Here is a 13,479-nt window from a genome sequence, read left to right as displayed (position 1 = left end):
CATCCCACACGGTGATAGGGAGCTTACACCCTTTACACCCGTATTCCTCAAGATAATCTCCATGCCAAATGTCGCCCCCCGCGACCCCTCCTCCAGCTCACCACCTAGGAATGCTAGGAAGCTTCTAGAAGCTGAGGTCATCCAACCTGTCCACAGAGGGCAGGAATTGGGGCAATCTCTACGCCCTCACTTCCCTTTTAGATCAAAAGCAGCTCCACTTCCCAAGGGCAGGGGGGGCCGTAGGAATTCAGTTATTCACGTTAACAACTTACTCATTAGGCACAGCAGATACCTCTTGAACAAAACCAACAGTGTCTTAAGATGGGAAGGAGGGAGGCACTCATATAGCCGGTTCTCCTTCAGCCCCTCCTCCTCCCTACATCCTGCCCCAGGATGGGCAAACATCCCCCAGAGCCCAACGGCTGGGCCCGAGAGTGACCCAAGGCCCAGCGGGAAGTGACCTACTGCCTGGGCATAGTATCTTGTCTACCTTTCTCCCATCAGGACGTGAGCACGGAAAACTCAGCATCCCGGGTGGATGGCACATGCCATAAGGGACCCTGATCCTGGGGACCTGGCCTGGAACCCCCATGACGGCTCCGATGCCACTGAGCTCCTGGGCAGTGCACCCTTAGACCCAGATCTGCTCCTGATTCTGCTGACAACCTGCCGGGTGACCTGGGGCAAGTCAGGGTGTCCCTAGTTGTCAAACTGGGATTTTCTAAGGTTCTCACGCCCTTGAAATTTCCCCATCTTAGCCCCTGGCTGCCCTGAATGCAGACAGCTCTCGCCCCTCCCAGGCCCTTGCCCAAGGCTCAGCTGCCTGGAAGAACCCAAGTGACTGGAACAGAGCTACGCTAGCTCTGCGTCACAGGCACCACCACCAGCCCCCACCCTGGGTATCCGGTTACTAGCCCAGCACTCTCGCTGGGTAGCAGTTCTGCCTCTGATATTTTTAGACTCCCCCCCCCCCCTTGGCCTGTCCCTAACGAGAGCCAGATGCATGTGGGGAGGATTCCACTCTGCACTCTGGGTAACTCCTGCAGGGCCTTGGGTAACTCCATCACGCCTGGGGCAAGAAAGGGGAGCCTCTGCTTCCCACCACCCCCACCCCAACCCCTATTCTTCCCCGGACAAGCTGAAGCCAAGTCCAAGAGTCAGGCCTCCGGTCCGTCTAAGGTGCCAGGTGCCTCCTTTCCCCACTCCAGCTGCCACCACCAAGTGCCTGCTCTCCTAAGCCGACGTCCAGGGCTGATTCTCCCTCCTAGAAGCCCGGCACCAACCTTCACCTGCCTCTTCTCCAAGGACTCTGCTCCAGTGCCTGGGACCCCACCCTACCTTTCGGGCATGGCAGCCGCCACCCCTGCTCTGTGTCAGAGCCCCACTTGTCCACAGAGCTGGGCAGCGGCCACATGTTACAAAACACAGACACAGACACACACACACACACACACACACACACACACACACACACACACACACACACAATCTGCCCCCCCAGGGAGGGTGGTTGGATTCTTCCTCCCAAACGACTCATCAACCAGCCAGCAATCCAATGGCCGTCCCATCTGGCCTTGCAAAAGCACTTCTATATTTTTGTCTTGACAGACTTCCCCTCCTGGTCACGTCTGACCGAGTCTACTGCGACAGAGAGCTGGCCTCTGCTGTGCCCCCATCAACCAGGAAGGCCGCTGAGGGGCAGGACAGTCCCCAGGGGATGAAAACTTGGCCAGTTGAGTCAACCTATGAATCACTTGTGGCTGTAAAATGGAGAGTCTGAACGCACACGCACGTGGTTTCGGCTCCTGCCTGGAATGTACGTGCGAGGCTGAGAAAGGAAATCTAGGTGAAACGTTTGCTTCCATCGCAGGAAGACAGCGTCTTGTGAAGCCAGGGAGGGGTGACTGAATGGACGTGCCCTGTATTTACAGTTAGATGCCACGGAGCCCCGTTTGCCAGACAGGGTGTCACTTTGCTGGGTGGGCGGTGTAGCCGCAGCCCCCGAGCCTCCCCACCAGGCTGGCCACCTCCGTGGCTTCCACCCCAGACACCAGTCCCCAGATTTCCCCACTTTAGGGAGTCTCAGTTTCCCCACTTTAGGGACACAGCAAGCTCCAGGCTACGTGGCCCGCTCTCCAACTCCCACTCCTCAATTCCTGGCCCTCAATTCCTGGCGGGGGCAGATCCCAAATCCCTCAGTGGGAAAACAGGTTAGGCGTCTTCCTGCCACCCCCATGCCCCTCCCTCGGCTCTGGGCTTGGCATCTGCCAAGGCCCCCCTGGGCATCTGGGCCCTGTTTTTCCCAGAAGGGTCTCCCCACCCCCCCCCCATCTTCCCGCCCCATTCCAGGAAACCCACCGGGGCATTTCCAGGTGGATAAGGGGAGGGCTTGGGGAGAGGGAGGTTCAAAGTCTGGCTCTGGGCACTCACTAGCTCAGTGCTCTTGAGAAATTGACTTAACGTCTCCCACCTGGCTCTCCCCACCTGCCACCTGGGAGCAGGGATGGACGCAGCTGTGTGAAGCTTCCAGAAGGGGAGAGCGTGGGCGCACTGAATGCTGCACAGGCGTTCCGCAAACACTCCATTAGCTTCAGTTCCCATCCGGGTCCCTCCCGCAGTCCTAGGGGGACCCGGGCTCCTGTCTCTTCCTCAGCCTCACTTCTACTTCCTTGTACCGAGGCCAAATTCTGGGAGAGGTGGCTTGCAATGGTCAGCAGCCTCTGAGACTCCACTAATTCAGACGGAAGTAAAGAGGTGGCTGGAGACTTTTTTTTTTTTAATGGTGGTAAAAATACATACAATCGACCATCGATCATTTAGTTGTAACTGTAGAATTCAGTGACATTAAATACACCCCAAATGTCATGCAATCATCACCACTGTCTATACCCCAAATGTTTTCACCCTCCCCAACATAAAACTTACCCATTAAGCGATAACCCCCCACCCCGCCCAGTCCCTGGCAACCTGTACTTTCTGTTTCTGCCCTATGAATCTGCCCATCCTAGGTGCCTTTCGACAGTGGGATCATACAAGATTGGGGCTGCAGCCTTCCCAAGCCCCTCACCCTTCCTCTGCCTGTCACTTTTCAGGCTTGCCTCTCCATTATAGACACCGCTAAATTACAAGATCACCCGAGCCAATCCCACTCCACACACACACACACACACACACACGTCTTTGGAGTTTGGAAGGAGGCAGGGTGACTTTCCCCAAACCTGATACCGGGCTGTCCGCCTTGTTCCAAAAAGAAGGGGTGGCTTCTGCGGCCTGGAAGGAGGGCTTTGTTCTGCGGGGTATCCCTCATGTCCAGATACCCTCAACCGGCTCCCATTTATGATGTCCCCATGGGAGCCCCAAATCAGGGCCTCCTTGGGGTGTGTTTAGGACCCTGGATTTGGAGAGTGTATAGTCCCTCTATACTCGAGCTCCAGCCTCCCCTTTCTCTGGAACCCATGGGTGGGGCCGCCAAAGACCCCCACCCCAACCAGAATGAGAAGAGAGAAGCGGCTTCCCAGCGGCGCCTCCAGGCTCCTCCAAGGAAGTTGCTCCTCGTCGCTGGGGGGCGCAACGGAGCCGCGGCCGAGGGGGTACCCACTGACCCGGCCTGGGCGCAGCCCGGCCCGCCGCTCGGTAAGATGGGGGACGGTGCGCCGAGGCGCCCGGGACCTTCCCGCGACAGACGGCTGCGCCGGACTCCGAGAGCCCCGGGAGGGCAGTCGGCGGGGGCGAGGGGAGCCGCCCTGACTCCTCCCCGAACTTTTCCCGCCCGCCTCGGCGCAAAAGGCGCAGGAAGCGGTCCGGGGGTGGGGAGGTGGAATTCGGGGTGCGCGGCGAACTCGGCGCACGGGGAAGGTCCGCGCCCTGGTCCCCTGGCGGAGGACCGTGGGGGGGGGGTTCGGTACGGATGGGCCTCGGCCCCTCCCTGCCCCCCACCAACGGCGGGACTCCCTCGGTCCCGTGCGCGCAGGGGCGCGCGGCCGGCTCCCGGGGCGCACGCTGCCCGGAGCCCCCCCGACGTGGCCCTGCGCCCCGCGCGCGCTTCCCGGGCGCGAGCCCCACTCACCGGGCGCAGGCGGCTGGACCGACGGACGGGCTGGGGCGCGAGGCGAGGCCGCCGGGCTGTTTTGAAGCTCTGGGCTGGGACTGCGCGCCCTCCCTCCTCCCTCGCGGTGGCGCGGAGCCTCCTCCCCGCGTCCCCTCCTTCCCGGATCCCGCCTCCCGGGGCGTGATGTCAGGGGCCCGGAGAGCGGAGTGGGAGGGCCGGCGGCAGGCGGGTGGGGGGACGCCGGAGGGAAAGGCTGCGGCCCGGGGAGCGCCCCCGGCCCCCGGCCGCCCCCGGGCGCAACTCGGGCCAAGTTTGGGGCGGAGTCTGCCGCGCAGTTCGGGGAAAGAGGGAGAATCGCGCCGCTACGGGCAGCCAGGAGTCCCTCCGCCGCGCTCGCCCGGACGGATTTCCACTCCCTCCCCTCTCCGGTCCCTCTGCCCCCCTTTTCTCCTCCAACCTTCCTGTAAGGGTTCAGAACGACGGATCTGGAATCCGACTTCCTGCTGGAGAACCCCTTCTCAGGCCCACTTCTCAACTTTGTGATCCTGTCCTTCCTACACCTTTCCTTCCTCGGTTTCCTCTTCTGGAAAGGGGAGTCACAATGGGACCTGTAGGGTCGTTGGAAGACCCGAAAGTGGTGATACACGCGGGCCCAGTGCCTGGCACATAGTTAGTGCTCAGTGAATATGAACGGTTGTTATTTTTATTCTCCGACCTTGGTGGGAGGGGGCAGGGCAACCGGGAACCCAAGTCTTAGGACTCCCGCCGAGCCCACCCCCCCCACTTGCTGCTTCCCCCCACTGCACACACACCCTTGCACAAACCACCACCCACATCCTTTGAACCCACAGCCCTGGAATTTATGATCCCTAGAAGTGACAGCAGAAGACAAGGAACAGCCAGCCTCTCTTTCCAGCCTCAGTTTTCCCATCTGGAAACTGAGAGGACTAATGTGTTCTGGAGGTTCTTGGGGAGTTGGAGGAGGCCAGAGGTACCCAAGCCCCATGTGTGGAGTGGGGGGAGCATTTAGTATACTGAAAAATCGAAGAAGTTCCAAAACAGGGCCACAACATAACAGTATATTTTAAGCTTTTAATTTAACAGGTTCATATTATTTGCATGCACCCCAAAATACAAGGCAGTAGACCGCGTTACGGAAAAGAGAATTAGAAACACTTTTAGGAAATACCAATCTATTATGCACTGGCTGATGGGGCCAGAATGCCATGTTTAAACTGACTGATGCCAGTCTTTTTTCAATCCTGCTGGGGAGCTCTGCAAGGGGAGAGCCTCCCTGAATGGAAAGTAGAGATCCTTAGGAGATCTGAGAGCCCCTCTGAAGGGCCACGCCCCACCCCCAAGGTCCTGAGGTTCCCCAGTTGCTCAGGTGCCTGACCTGTCATCTCTCTTTGAATTTTGGAATTTAATGCTGCTCAAGACCACTATCTGCTAAGCAGAAGGTTTTCTGTAGGGCTAGAGAGGAGGCAGGAAGGTGTTCATTTGAACTGAGGCCCTGCCTTAAAGGGAAGGAGAGTGGGGTCTGGCTGCAGCCGAGGAGGGCCAGGTGGGGCCCAGCCACCAGCAGGGACATTGGCATTTGCTGTCCCATGGCCACTTGGAGGACGCAGGAAACGCAGGAGGCTCTCCCAGAATGGACAGTCCGGGTGGGTTTCTGCTTCAACATTCCCTTCAATATAACCCCACAGCCCTGCAAAAGAAGTTGCCCTCGTTTTCTCCATAAAGAGACTGAGGGTCAGATTAGCTACCTAAGTAACTTGCTCAAAGGCCTCAAGTGACGCATGGAACGTGGATTTGAAATCAGACCGACTGCAGCAAGACCACTCTCCTGTTCCTACCACGTCACTATTTACCAAATGCTAACCATGGCCAAGCTGTCACTACATGCCCCCTGAACTAGTATTCACTGACTTTTTTTCCTTTAAATCAACTCTGTTTATTTAACTATATTTATTTTAAAAGGAAGCCCTATAGCATTACAGTAAACAGGAAACAGTGCCATTCAGCAAACATAGATGAGAAACTTATAAACGCTACCCAACCCCCCACCCCCACCCCAGTGTCCGTATATTCTAGCCAGATCCTGTTGCCTGAAAGAACCACGAACCTGAAGTTGGGGATCTATCAGCCAGCCTGGGAGGTATTAGGGACACGTTAGCACAGAAGGAGACTCTCCTTCTTGTCATCAGAACCACTGCAAGATCACCAGGAAAGAGAAACTCCTTCTCACTCTGTGATTCAAACTCACTCTCACTCTAGGCAGTGCCTCCTCCCGAATCACCTAAATCACCTCCAGTGTGCCTGCTGGTGGGGCGTGCCTCACCCCGGGAAGCACCTGGCAAAACACCAAAGAGCCTTTCCAGGACCCAGAGAAAGGAGGGGATCCACTGTTCCTCTCTATTGTTCCCAAACCCCGCTCCAGAGCCCCACCTACCTGCCCATTCACCTGCTGCCTATGCCTCCTAGTTTGGTTTCTTTAAATACAGTCCTATCTGTCCGCTAAAACTGGAGGCAGAAACCTACCTTTACCCATCCGTATTCACACTCCTGGTGTTTCCATAATAAGCTGGAAACCTCAACATGGTGTGGGGGGAAAATAAGAATGTGTTCGATTGAGTTCTGGGTCCCAAATCTTCACCTGCTATAGAGCAGTGTGCATCCACACTCCAGCCTTGTGGCCAGAAGAGTGTACATCCCTCCCCCCGCCCCCGCCCCTCCGTTGACCTTGAGGCAGGCCACTGGCAGCCTTTGGTCAATGAGATATTAGCAGGCAGGGCACACGCAAAGGCTGGGAATGCGCTTGGCCAGTAAGGCTTACCCTCGTGTGCTTTTGCCATTTCCGTAAGCAGAAGACACCTCCAGTAGCCCACGGTTTCCAGAAAAATTAAAGACGTGGGGAGCAGAGCTACCCTAGGTGACCTACAGAACTCCCATCTGGGACACAGAGCTGTTCCAGCCAAGCTGCAGATGCGTGAATGAGAAATGCATGTCTGCTGTGACACCTATGAGGCATCCTGGCTGATTGCTTCACAGCAGGAACAGGTTGACAAAAGGCCAGGGTGGGGGTCAGGGGTGAGGCGCACAGGGTACTGAGAACTCTGGCCCCTCTTGTGTGGCCTTGCTGGCTTGAACGTTTTAAGGTTCTGCCCGTTGCTCATAACCTGCTTCTGTTGACTCTTTTCTGTTCTTAGAAGGAATGACAAGCGGTGTCCATGCCCCGGGGCGAACGTGATCCCCAACCTTCAGGCAGTAGCAGGACTTGGAGTTGTAGCAGGATAGGTAACGGAGACTAGGCGGGCTTTGGTCAAGAAGGGTGGAGACCCTAAAAGACAATATCTAAAGCCATAAAGTCCGGATGGGAACGGACGAGATGGGAAGGTGATTCGGCCAGTGAACCCCCCTTTTGGTTGGTGGGTCAGTTGAATCTTGACAGGTGTCGCAGAGGCTTTTCTCACTTCCGATCAATAGCCATGTCCTTTGCAAGCAAACTGGTGGACAGGCTGCTAGGGTGCCACCCCTTCTCCATGTGACCCTACCTCCTGGGGCTTCACCCTTGTGTGATCCCCTCCCCTTGAGAGTGGGCTGGACACATGACTGGGTTTTCATGAACAGAATAAGGCAAAAATGATGGATGTCACTTCTGTGATTAGGTTACAAGCACTGTGACTTCTGTCCGGCCAGCAGACTGTCTGTGGCCTCTAGGTTAGCATGCTTTTTTTTTTTTTTTTTTTTTTTTTTTTTTTCATAAAGTAACTGCCATGTTAGAGAGATCCACAGGAAAAAACCAAAACAGAACAAAAAACAAAACAGAACAACAACAACAACAAGGGAAACTCTGGCCAACAGCCAGCCAGGAACTGAGGCCTTCCGTTCACCAGCCCTCGAGGACCAGAGTAATGCCAACAACCATGTGTGTTTAGAAGCAGATCCTTCCCCGGGTGAACCTCCAGATGAGACCCCAGATCTGGCCACCATCTTGACTTGTGGGAAGTCCTGGGGCAAAGGACTCAGTGAAGCCTTGTCCAGATCCCTGACCCGTGGAAACTCTAAGTGAATGTAGGTGTGCTAATCGTGGGGGTACTTGGTTATGCAGAGACAGATAACGAACACACTAAGAATCAGCATCCGCTGACTCGGATTTGGAGGGATGGGTTCTAGCTGCAGTCTTTGTATCAGTCAGGATAGGCTGGGTGACGCCATGGTAACAAATGATCCCACAATCTCTGTGGCCGGCAACACAGGTAATTGCTGTATCTTGCTCGTATTACACGTCCGTTACTGGTTGACTGTGACCACGTGTTCGTATCATCTTTGCTTCACGATGCAGGCTGAGGGAGCAGCCTCGATGTGGACCGTCGCTGGTCTCAGGGAGGTGGGGAGGTAAGGGAATGAAGTACACACCGGCTATTAAAAGCTTCTGCGCGCTCACATTTCGTGGGCAAAGCAAGTCACGAAGCCAAGCAGCAAAAAATCTCCCGCTGGCCATGTTATCCTGGCAAATCGCTTCATCTCGCAGGGTCCAACTCTATCTTTGACCTTGGCTTACAGCTCTAGATGCCTCTGCAGGGAGGAATACAGCCAGCACATGCAAAGACCTCACAAGCGACATTTTCTCTCAGCTGCTTTTCCAGATGTGGAGCAGGATTGTTGGAGGAGAGCTGCCCAGGAAAAATTCCAAGTATGAAAGCTATAGGAAACTAATGTTGGGTCAACCCACCCACCCCCCGCCCCGCTAACCAAATGCCTTGCCATCAGCACTTTAGGCAAGGCTCAGCCGGCTGCCCATCTGCCATAAGAGAGACAGCTACGAAAGCCCTTACTGCCTGCTGGATGAATGGCCAAAAGACCTGAATTCCTGGAGTGGGATCTGAGAAATACATTCTCTGGAGAGATCATTTCCTCCTGTCGCCCACCTCCACAGACTGGGTGGGGGCGGGATGGAGGCAATGGTTTCCAGCAGAGAAGAACCCTCCCCCCCCCCACCGCCTCGCGTCCTCCAGTTACAGCTTGGAGCTCTGGATCTCATCATTTTTCCCTGTCGTGAAGCATCCTGCAAATATAAGAAGGATCCACAATACAAATCTCGTCCATTGGACCTACGACACAGAGGTTCAACTGTCACCGAAGTCCACGGCCGCAGAATCTCCAGGCCCCTGTAGATACGGCCCCTAACCACGTTGTAAGGGGCTTTCGGGTCTCTTGAAGACATCACAGACCTAAGGGGTTGTGTCTGGGTTTTTCCCATCATAGACATGTTTGGCACTGAGCCCCGAAACATCTGGCTGCTTGACTAAAGCTCCCGGGTTTTATCAGAAGGTTCGGCCCCGTGGGGACGGAGCTTGTGAGCCCTCTCACATTTGAATTACCCTGAAATACATCAGAAAGAGTGACAGGAAGCAGGGCAGTATGCTTTCCGCCGCCAGGATCATTACCACCCAAGCATCTGGAGCCCAGGTAGGCCCAGGGGATGTTTTTAGCAAGTCTCAGAAGAAAGTCCTCTGGCATCTCCCAGCATGGCAAGGCGAGCAGAGGTCCCCTGTCCTGGCCTGTCCTGAAAAGATGGAGTACATTTAACCCCGAAAAGGCAGAGGGGAAGAAAAAAGTCCCCGTTGTTAACAGCGTCCAGGGTGTGCTCTCATTTTCCTGGGATCTTAAGCAGAGTCAAAAATATTATTTCTTTGTGCTTTTCTAAATATTTTTAATTTTTCAAAAAAAAACACCTCCTTGCCTTCCTTCCTTTCTGCCAAACAATCGCTCACAGAAATAATATGTTTCCAATCATTCACTTAAAGTATACTTGATGTGGGGGGGGGGGGGGGGCGCCTGGGTGGCTCAGTCAGTTAAACGCCTGGCTTCGGCTCACAGTTCGTGGGTTCGAGCCCCACGTTGGGCTCTATGCTGACCGCTCGGAGCCTGGAGCCTGCTTTGGATTCTGTGTCTCCCTCTGTCTCTCTGCCCCTGCCCCACTCACACTCTGTCTCTCTCTCTCAAAACTAAATAAACGATAAGGCTGATGTCCCCGACCTCACAGTACTTTGCAAGTCGCACACTAAGTGTCCTTCAGAAAAACGAATAAAAAAAAAGTATACTTGGTGTGAATGTCCCTTGTGCCACACACTGTTTGAGGCACTGGGAGTCCAGCAGTGAACAAGCAGGTCGAAAAACGCTTGCTCTCAGGGGCGCCCAGCTGGCTCAGTTGGTGGAGTGCGTGACTCTTGATCTCGGGGTTGTGGGTTCAAATCCCCCATTGGGTATGGAGATTACTTTAAAAAAATAAAACCTTTAAAAACAAAACCGTTTATCGCATGGAACTTACTAATCAACACTGTTCCTTCATTACCCTGCTTGACAGTGACATGGGTTTTGTTTTGTATTTCTTCCTAAGATTCCTCGGTATCTTGGTGGGGGGGGGGGGGCAGGGGGGAGTTGTCTCTTACACTGTAAGCATGGAAACATTCCCCTAAGCTGAGTGACCCCTGGCCCGGCCAGGGAACCCCAGTCTGAGGACTCAGGCCAGACTCCCAAATGCTTATGAACTTTGGGTGTGGGGAAGGGAAGATGTCTTCTGTTTCCGGGGAAAGACACACACACACACACACACACATGCACACCCCGCTCATGGTGCCCCAGTTCCAAATTCAAACAATGACAACTTGGGAGGAGGAGGCCTAGAAATTCTTGTCCATTCCTATGCTTCTGGGCAGGATCTGGGCCATTGAGGCTCTTGATCCTGAAGTCCCTACACCTGAACAGTCTGGGAATTCTCTCCTTCTGTGGGACTAAAATCCTCTGGACACAGCCCGTCTCTGTTTCCTCTTGTTCGTTCCTCCCTCTGCAGGACATCCCCTGAGTTCTGGTGGCCCCGCATAGGCAGCCTCGCCCGCCACACTCCGACCTCTGCCTCCAGCAGCCAGCACAGAGTAGGAGCTCAGTGAGGGGCTTTTCGCCCCGTAATGCTGTTTACAATCTGTAATGATATTTTTTAATTCTTGTCTGTGCACTTTCTCCCTCTTCGTCTTCATTGTCCAATAGAACGTAAGCTCCTTGAGAGCAGAGGCCACGTCTATCTTGCTCAGGTCCTTTTCGCCAGCATCTGACACAGGGTGGGTGATGGGTCAGGGTGCCTGCTAGTCTTTACAGCGCCTTTATGAAAATTTGAAAAAGCTTCCTCTTCCAAACCAATGATTTAGAAAAAGGCTTCCTGCGGCACCTGGGGGGCTCAGTAGGTTGGGCGGCCGACTTCGGCTCAGGTCATGCATGATCTCACGGCTCGTGAGTCCGAGCCCCGGGTCAGCTCTGTGCGGACAGCTCAGAGCCCGGAGCCTGCTTCAGATTGTGTGTCTCCCTCCCTCTCTCCGCCCCTCCCCTGCTCACGCTCTGTCTCTCTCTCTCAAAAATAAATAAACATTAAAGAAATTTTTTTTAAAGAAAAAGGCTTCCTTTCAGTGCAGACAGCTTGGCACAAAGATGTCACCTTTGTGCAAAGGAAAAATGAAACGCCCTGTTCTCCAAGCAGACACAACCCCACGCCAGGCATGTGGCTTGCAGGACTGTCTGTAGGCTGGATTTTACCCTCTGCCTCTCAGCTACGAACTCTTGTGTCATGCACAAACGATGCGACAAGACAGGAGCACTGGAATCAATAAATATTTGATGACTCAATTAATAAAATTCAAATTCTTAGGGATAGGCGGTAGCTTTAAAACATGCCTGCAAATTCTGACATTCAGCTCATTGAGAGCTTGGGCTCACTGACCGGCGTCCAGTTGACCCGCTGAAGATGCCGGAAGCGATGCCGGATCACTTTCAAGGATGGGTCACAAGTAGCCACGAAGGATCTGCCGGGTTCTCTGGAGCCAGGTGCTGGGAGCACAGTGACGAGCAGAAATAAGTAAGGCTCCGGTCCTCACGGAGCTTACAGTCGGGTGGGGTCGCTCCCACAGGGACGGCCATATAGCTCATCATCCAAAGTAAGACACTTTCGAGAGCAGAGGGGGTGCTATTAATAAATGCAGTGGGACAATAAATCGCAAATCAGAACTGTCCCCGGGAAACGGGGGCGCACAATCACCCTAACAAAATGAATTAATGAACCAAGGTGTCCCTCTACGAAATGCAAATATCCGCCTGGAAAGCACGCTGTAAAGGAAGAGGTTAGCCGGTGCTCCGAGAGCCTGCAGGGAGGGGATCTGACCCAGGCTGAGATGTCAGGGAGGGCTTCCCTGAGGAAGGGGCCTGAGACCTGAAGGACATCGAGGAGTTGGCTTGGCAAAAGAGAAGGGAGAGAGCCCCAAGTCGAGGAGGCAGCAAGTTCAAAGACACCATGGCTGGGTAGGAGGGTGACCAACCAATAGCTCAACGAGTAAACGAGTCATTTTTCTTCAATACAACGGCGTGAAACCAAAACACGGACACACGGCACCATGGTCTGATGGGCTGCTGTGCAGAGAAGGTTAAGGGGGGGCAGAGTGGGCTCAGGCAGAGAAATCACAAGGTGAAAAATGATAGGAGAACGGAATGCAAGGCTGCGCTCACACTCTAGAAAGGCACCGGGTTTGGGAGAATAAGTCACAAGGGACTCAGACGTCCCTTCAGAGAAATGTGTAAAGAAAACAATATTATAGAGAAGGCTGAAGAGTCTGGGGCTCAGACGAAACAGCCAAGCCTGCAGGGCATGGTTTTGTCCATTGGGAGTGTTTGCCAGCACAGACGCGTCTCAAAGATGGGCTGGCCTTGGGGACCGGCTGGCTGGATTCAGGTAATAAGGAAGGGCTCGCCGGGTAGCTTCTGTGCGGGCTGCACTTTGATGGCAGTTTCACTGGCAAGAGGCGCATCAAAGGGGCAGGGTGGTTCCTGGGGCACCTAGTCACATATAAAGCCTGTGTATTTACTCTACTCTCTAGCTTCCAAAGGGGTTTGAGGCAGCTCATGATCAAAGATATGCACGCAATAGAGCTGACACAAAAGGAAATAAAAAAACTACATAGACTGAGGAGGAAGCAAATATATGAGCCCAGAGACCTTGAAAGGTAAAAGCACATATGAATCATCCGGGGAGCCCGTGAACCATGCAAATTCCTGGGCCCCGCTTCCAAAGGCCGGGGGTGGAGCCTGTCTGCGTGTTTTACAAGCTCTCTTTTCCCATTCCCCAACTGCAAAGTGACTCTGATGCCAGTGGTGTGTGGACCACATTTTGCGAAATACTGTCTTAGTCCTTTAGCCATATATGGTCATGGTCATTGAGCGTTCAACTTAACACCGGATCTCCTGACACCCTAGGCATGTGGGGAGTGGACATGTTGGCTGGTGGAGGGCCACCATACCTTCCCACAGATGTGGGCCCCTGGGAAGCACCAGAAGTTCAACTGAACTACCTTGTCCTGCGGTTGTATCTTTCTGTATTCGGAGAGGCC

The 13,479-nt window shown here is 54.4% G+C and overlaps 1 protein-coding gene and 1 long non-coding RNA gene across 3 annotated transcripts in view; both read right to left on the bottom strand.

Moving 5' to 3' along the window:
- EMP2 (epithelial membrane protein 2) overlaps positions 1-4,213 on the bottom strand; it is a 32,086-nt gene extending 27,873 nt beyond the window's left edge. Inside the window, exon 1 of one of the 2 annotated variants that reach the window (XM_042971825.1) lies at positions 4,067-4,213. The gene's annotated coding sequence lies outside the window, so the exon portion shown is untranslated. The remainder of the gene's footprint in view (positions 1-4,066) is intronic. The other variant, XM_042971823.1, reaches the window with a different exon arrangement.
- Positions 4,214-7,898: 3,685 nt separating this feature from the next.
- Positions 7,899-13,479, bottom strand: part of LOC122234725 — a 44,174-nt gene continuing 38,593 nt past the window's right edge. The window contains exon 3 of the long non-coding RNA XR_006212644.1: positions 7,899-8,724. This is a non-coding gene — a long non-coding RNA (uncharacterized LOC122234725). The remainder of the gene's footprint in view (positions 8,725-13,479) is intronic.

The sequence above is a fragment of the Panthera tigris genome, chromosome E3, assembly GCF_018350195.1.
Source record: "Panthera tigris isolate Pti1 chromosome E3, P.tigris_Pti1_mat1.1, whole genome shotgun sequence".
Taxonomy (NCBI): domain Eukaryota; kingdom Metazoa; phylum Chordata; class Mammalia; order Carnivora; family Felidae; genus Panthera; species Panthera tigris.
The sequence above is the reverse complement of the archived record's forward strand: the minus strand, read 5'-3'. Positions and strand labels throughout refer to the sequence as shown.